Source organism: Amblyomma mixtum, chromosome 2 (assembly GCF_055824585.1).
Source record: "Amblyomma mixtum isolate Tamu chromosome 2, ASM5582458v1, whole genome shotgun sequence".
In the NCBI taxonomy this organism is placed as follows: domain Eukaryota; kingdom Metazoa; phylum Arthropoda; class Arachnida; order Ixodida; family Ixodidae; genus Amblyomma; species Amblyomma mixtum.
The window spans coordinates 167017857-167025535 of record NC_143013.1 but is presented as its reverse complement, the minus strand read 5'-3'; positions in this window follow the sequence as shown (position 1 = coordinate 167025535).

Genomic DNA, 7679 nt, shown 5'->3' with positions numbered 1-7679 from the left:
GCTATAATCAAGCGTTTTTTGATAAGGTTCGCTATCACGTGGATAAATGGTGAAATATTCCACTCAGTCCTGTAGGTCCTCTGTTGTTTCTTCAGTTATCAACCTTGCCGGTAGAAACAGCCATACCCTCTCGCAACCTATGACCAGCTTCAAGTTTGCCTAATCGCCTTCGCTTACTCAATATTAATGCAAACTGTATCGTCAATAAATTTCCTGCTTTCTTGTCAGATATTCACTGTCCTCACATAGTTGCCCTCCGCTTCCTCGAAATGTTCCTTGTCTTCAGCACTGGCCTCAATGACTACCGCAGCCGTCCCGGTGGGTTGCCAGCTGCCGCGGTTGGCAGGTCTCAAAGTGTAGGGAGGGAAATCCCCTCTTCTCCTCTAGGGGAGAAGAGGGAGAGAGCGAAAAATTGCTGCCACTGCAGGAGACCTCCCGCCTTCGGTAGGTGGCAAATAGAAGAGAAGAACATCCCCGAGGGAGAGACCAGAAGGTGGTTGCCACAGGACGAACACTGTCACCTGAGCAGAGTGGCACACAAAATAGCCAGCTGCGAGCTGCCACGGTTAGCAGAACTCAAATGTTTAGAGAACGAAAACTCGCTCTCATTTAGTATGGCATGTGTAGTGCGAATGGCAGCTCACAACGTGAGTCTTAGACGATCGCTCTATAACAGCTAGTCTTAATTAGGTCTACTCCAATTTTTCTGCGGGGCCCGAAGTAATCCTGCCCCGCTGACAGGCTTCTTTGAGTTTCTCCTTTTGAGGCTCTGTATTTTTCAGAATGCCGTCTTGCATTTTGCCCCTTTTAGAATTCACCGGCCGTTAAATACATTACGATTACTCACATGACACTTTAAAAATTCAGAGGACACTTTGACTGTATAAAGTGAGTAGAAGCGAAAGCGTTTTCCAAACCACTTTCGCTGCTTCTGTGGCATTGGTGGCGTCACATATAATTGAGTACTAATTACTAAGTGATGACAAATCATTAATTAATGGTGAATTACTGAATAATACCTGTATACTAATTAACTGCTAATTTCCGGAGCCCTCCACTACGGCGTCTCTCATAGCCTCAGTCGCTTTGGGACGTTAAACCCCATAAACCAAACCAAACCAAACCAATTAATGACGCTTAAGCTTCGCCTTTAGGAGTGGAACGCGACAGCGTGTTGTAGCGCTGCCAGGGAGTCCACTGGACGCCACCACCCGTTCGGCGCGATGCTTGCCCTTTGAACGGAACGCTTTTTGAGGAAAGAAAATGGCGCAATAATTCTCTGTCATCTCGGCGGACACCCGAACCGCACCGTGCAGGAAGGAAAGAAGTGGGAGTGAAAGAAGACAAAGAGGGCCCGTAATGAAGGAAATGAAATTTGTATTTGAGGAAAGGAAATTACGCAGTAACTGTGTCACATATCTTGGTGAACACCCGTCAAAATTCAGGGGGGCACTTTTTATGCGAAGCTTATTACTAGAGCTACACTACAGCCCGTCGAGCGCGGCGGTGGAGCTACCACCGTGACCACGTGACACCACGTGACAACATGACGTCCCAGCAGAGGAGAGATGGGCTGCCGGCTCGCGCGGTCGGCCGCGGCGGTGGAGGCTCCACATCAGAGGCGCGGCGGCTGGCCACGTCACAACATGACGTCACAGCAGAGGAGAGATGGGCTGCCGGCTCGCGTGGTCGGCCGCGGCGGTGGAGGCTCCACATCAGAGGCGCTGCCTGCTGCTGCTGGGGGTACATCAAAACAGTCTATAGGGAATGGTGGCGGTGGTGGAATAACTAAGGGTGTTTCCAATGTACTTTCCATGGGTGCCAAGAATGCTGTTGTAGCCGGTGCTGGGGCAGCGGTTCTACACTCTGCATTGAATTCACCGATAATCCCGTATATAGCTGCCACGCCAATCCTTGCTACACTTCTAGTGGTTGTATTAAAATGACCAAGTATTCAACCAAGGAAAGCCATGTATTACCAAGCCTAGCCATTAATATGCTTCGCATCTGACTAGGCTTAACCTTAGCTAAGCCTCAGCCATTTTTTTTACCTAAAGTGTGGTCACTGATGTGTGGTTAAAATGTTAAGCTTCGCCTGTAAGAGAGGAACGCGGCAGCATCTTGCAACGCTGCCAGGGAGTCCATAGAACGCCATTGCCCATTCGGTTCTACGCCTCGCTCGCCGGTAAATTGGTTTTTGAGGAAAGAAAATGTATCTGTGTCTCATATCTCGGTGGACACCTAAACATCGCCGGAAGGGAAGGGGGGAGGATGGGAGTGAGCGAAGACACCGTATTCACTAGACGCGCTTTGTTCATTTCAAACCATCGAGCTGGCATGGCGGAGTGCTATCCACTCCGCCATGCCAGCTCGATGGTTTGAAATGAACAAAGACGCACGACCGGCCCGAATTTATTTTCGGGAAAGCATGGACTGGTTTCTTGCAATCCAAAAAGCAGCCGCGGAGCCTCCCGAGTGGCTCTCAAGACTAGAGCCGTTGTGTATGTTGCGGGAATTTTAAGCTGACGAAGCCAGTCTCGTGCTGGCTGACCACGACAGTGTCGTATGTATATAGCGTTATGTGTATTTTTGTTGTGCAATGTCATGAGCCAAAGACAGGCAATAAAGAAAAACAAAAAGCTGGCATGGCGGAGTGGATAGCATGCTCGTAGCGCACGCCGAAGACCAGGGTTCGATTCCCGAGCTCGACCGATTTTCTACTCGTTTTTATTTATTTTTATGGCCCGACTAGAAAAGTTAATCAGGCTAATTGGGTAATTAAGCAACTAACTAATCTGAGTCCCATTTACGTGGAGCATCACTATATGATCCCTTCAATTGGTTGCATGGTTACTAGCCAAAGTACAATTGGCCCCGTTTGAAATTCGCGCACTGTGACGTCACAACCGTTTCGACCAATTGAAAAGCGTGACATTTCTGTCGACATCTGCTGCTTACAACGATGAGACATTAAAGGCTTTCGCCTTAAAAAAATTATTCTCGAAACTGCTGCGCTAATCTTCTCTATGTCAACGTTGGTTTCAAAGCCCACCACCTGGGCTGAGAGTTAAATAGATCACCAGTGCTTGACACCGGCCTTTGAAAACTACGATAACCTCGGTGAAAGAATTGTGGCGAACAGGGGAAAAATCCTGAAGTAGTCACCGCTCCGAGATAGCAGAGGACAGTTGATACCACATCTGCCATCCGCTACTGTGACTGGGCATCCTGCCGTTCCAACCACTTTAAGCGCTCTTACTCGCGGCCATGACTCCGTCCATCTGTTGCATCTGAAGTGAAACTCGTAACTAGCTATTACTAGTCAATTCATGACTAACTAGTGCATAACCAGTCATGACTAGTTAGTCATTAGCTATCCATGACTGGTTGGTCATGAAAAGTTAGCCATTAATCAGTCATGTTTTGTTAGTCATGACTTGTTAGTAATTAACCAGCATTGGCTAGTTAGTGAAAGCTAACTAGTCGTTAACCAATCATGAGTACTTAGCCATTAACCAGACATGACTTTATTAGTGATTAACCAATCATGACTAGTCCGACAAATAGTTATGACTAACTAGCCATTAACCAGTCATGACTAGTTGGTCATGACGGGTTACTTATGGCTGGTTAGTCATTAAGCAATCATGAGTAGCAAGTCATCAAATAATTAGTCATGACTAACTAGTCATTCACTAGTGATGAACTAATTAGTCATGGCTAGTTAGTCAACCAGTCACGACTAGTGAGTCATTAACCAATCATGCCTAGTTAGCCTTCAACCATTCATGGCTAGTTTTTCACTGGTCTTGGCTAATTAGTCATGACTAGCCAACCCAAGTCGCCCCATAGCCGCCTCGTGTGTGCCTACGACGGTCGTCTCGTTGGTGGCAAGGCTTTCGCCTCCCGCACTTTATATCGTCAAAGTGCCTCCTGAATTTTTGATGTGAACTCGTCACTGTGTGATCAAGATTGCTCCTATACTCCGTTTCAAACATAGCAATCGACGCTGCCAAAGGTACGAAAGTAGTCCGCTGCAAAAACAAGCAAAATGTATCCGTCCGCCTCGCGTTGTGCCTGAGTGGTACGATGCGCGCGCCTGTCTATTCATTTTAAATGGGCTAGGGTTCGACTCCTGGGCTGGTGTTTTTTGTTTTTATTTTTTCTTAAAATATTCATTAGGTAGAAACTCGGAACTGTCAAACTCTATTACCTGCTTTGAAAAACACAGCGCTGTTTACTTCTTTCAGAGGGAAAAGGCAGTGTAGTGTACGGCATGCATACGATGTAACTTGAGTCGGATGGCGTTGAGTGCAAAGCTGTCATATTTAACACTGCGAGAGCTAGATATTGTCACCTTGCTAGATCGTTTTTGCGGTGATCTTATTCCAGTAGAGAGACCTTCTTTCTTGAACCTCGCAACTGTCCGAGGGCTCACCCCGGTCATTTGGCCCACAGTTTCGAGAACTTCACGCGCAGTCTCCTCCGGGAAGCGCTACCTTACGCAAGAGTAAACGTTGACAATCACCTGCTTGCAGTCTTTAGAAATTTTCGGAGACTTCGGCTTGGAGAATAGGCGAGCAGGAGATGCTTTTGAAGCCGCAGTGGGCGAAGAAAACAAGCGCGTAGGAGATAGCCGTGCCATTTTTGCAGACTCAGAAACCGAAAGACGAAAGCCGACGAGATCACCGACCGGCCTAGCTGCGAAAACCTGACGCAGGAGGAGCCCAAAAAAAACCAGAAAACTAAGGCACTCTGTTTTGACGAACCTAAAAGAAAAATCTTTTTGCAAAATAAAGCCCTTTTATTATTATACTACAATATCGACCAACATTTACTTATATTTTAAGTTCATTACTCTTTTCACTTTCGACGCACTACATTACGATGCGGACGAGGAGCGCGAAGAGGCGCCGCAGCCTTCACTGCGTTGACTGCTATGTATGAAACGGAGTATAGTCGGCGTGGCTTTCACGCAGGGCAGGCCAGCTGAAGGAAGATGACGGCAACGTCAACGAAAAGGGCTTTACCTGGTACGCCACCACCTGAAGTGATATTTGGAGTTCAAAATAACAGGCCAGAAAGCGCGCGGCCCCTATAGGTATAAGTTCCCACACCGCTCTCACAATAATTCTGGCCTGACTGGTGTTTAAACAAGAACAGGCGCGACAGGCGTAACGTTTCATCCACGAGACATGAACTGCCTGGTGTGACCATTGGCGACGAGCAGCGATGGTGGGCCATTGGTGAACGCGCTCGGAATCAAGCATGGCAGCATAGACAGCAGTGCAGCTTGTCAGTCTAGTTGAGGAGAATCTCAAGTGGTACTGCCCCCACACCCTCTGAGGTTTAGGTTTTCTCCTAAGGTTAGCCTAGATATAAAACATATGAGGCGGAACCGCCCGAAGAAATTCACGCATCTGTTTGGCAAATGTATACAGTAAATGCAGTAAATGAAGGTAGTTTTGTAAGTGTTTAATTGAATGAGCAGTGAGCATCAAAACGCTAACTTTTCGGCTGCTGCGTTTTTGGCGAATATTACCGGCAAATTTCCAGACCATAGGAAAACACGTTAGGCCATGAGTTTTCATTTCCATGCCTGCTATGGGTAACCTGACCTATGTGGAAATATGAAACAATCCACACCGCACCTTCCGTTCAAGCGCAGCGCCCGCTGCTTTCTTAAGAGCGCTATTTCTGAATGTAACCGCCATTGATGACGCTACAAAAGGGACCGGCTGAAACCAGCAAAGTGGGCTCTGGTTGCCAAATTGAAAGTAATACCTACCACTAGGCTCCGTTCAGGGTGGAAAATAGCGGGCGCGCTGGCATTCCTACTCATCGGTTCGAGGCTTCGTCATTCGGCTAGGGAGAATTCCACTAATTTCAAAAGCAAAGCAAGGATTTCGGACGCAAGCATATCAAACTCCAGGTGCCAGAAATGCCATCCGCCAAAGAGGTACGCAGCTTAGAGTTCCGGCCTGAGTATTGGGACCGGCAACCTTTGCGGCAGCGCTTTTCCTCACTGAATCCTGCAAGATCATAGGAAGAACCTGTGATAGAAAGGAAAAACATTGGATAGCATAAATGGGGCGGCCCTATTAAGAGAGCTGTATGCGCAGCATCGGTGGTTGCTGGGCTGGAAAGTAGGCTTGCCTCCATGCCGCCCACATGGTACCCGAAAGAGATTTTTCAGGGTAGATGCCACACAAGTGTGGCCTCTACTCAAGAAGAACTTGGAACAGCCGAATAGACTGGTCTGCAGAAAATCTCTGTACGTCGTACATGGGCTTCAAAGGGGTTAGAAGGCGCGCATCATGCCCTCGTTGATCTGTTTTGAAGCCGTTTTGGACAGATATAAAATAAGTGCGGCCTTTATTCATAAAAACCTGAGCTGCCAAATGGGGCTGCCGTTGAAATTGCATTACTTCTATATGGGCTATAGTGGCGCTGCAAAGCTGGCGCGCCCTCGTGCTGCCCAAATCTTCCCCATTTAAGGCGCACTAGGAGCATACGCAATATAAACGGGGTGTCTATGCGTGGAAGAATGCGGCCAGCCGAAATATGCTTGCCGATTGAATGCCGCCGCGGGTACTGAATAGGCCGCAGCGAAGCTCAACGCACCGGCATGCCTACATCCTCTTGCTAGGCTGTACTTGTATTACCTACTACACATTATATGTAACCTCTTCTACATTATTGGCTAATTTATCCTAAGCATATTTATCAAAAGTCAAAAATGACATGTTTATGACTTCTCAATCACGCAGATGGTGCGAAATGACCAATCAAATACCGGAATACTGTTCCACCTTTCAAGTATCTGCTGGACATTCTTCGACTCTCGGCGCTTCGTTATATCGGGGCGATATGGTGGCTTCCTGGCCGTTCGGTGCCGACATCTAAGGCTTTTTGCTTAAACTCGAGCCCAATGTTTCCTGTTTCCATCGTGCTTCCGACTCGTTCTGATTACATCACTATCAAATAAACTTTTTTTTAGCTAATGGTGTTGCTGATTGTGGCCAGGATTCCTTGGAACAAACTTATTTGTTGCTATAGTAGTACTGGCTTCACCGGCCGCGTTTCTTTGGACGCCTACCTCTTAACAATCTTTGGGTACACTTGGCAGTGCTTATGGCTCAGCCGGAGCCAAAACAAAGCCCCATGCACTTATCTTCCTTCAGTTGCGACAAAAACATAGAGAGAAATGGATGAAAGGAAAGGCAGGAAGGCTAACTAGGTGACGTCCAGTATGCTAGGGCAGCGAGGAAAGGAAAGAGGAGCGAGGAAAGGGAGATGACTTATCCACGTTTCTGTAGGCCATTACTAACAGGATACACAGGGCACACACTAAAGTTTACAACCTTGAACTCAGTTCTGAGTCCTTCAAGAACTTGAGTAGCGGCTTCACAGCTGTACCCTGCGATGAAGAATTACTCCAAGGACACCGAATCTTGGCTCAGTAAGGGGCCGATGGTCTAAGCGGTGGAGAGTTAGTGCCAGGAGGCGACGCTCACTTTAAAACCCGGGGCACCTACGAAGTAGGTGCTCAATTTTCTCGTCGCACCCGCTGTTATCACACGCCGGAGAGTCTGAAACTGCGATTAAGTGGGAGTAGGCATTTTTAAACGTCATTCCCAGCCACAGGCGACATAGCAGTGTAGCATCGCAGCGGGAGA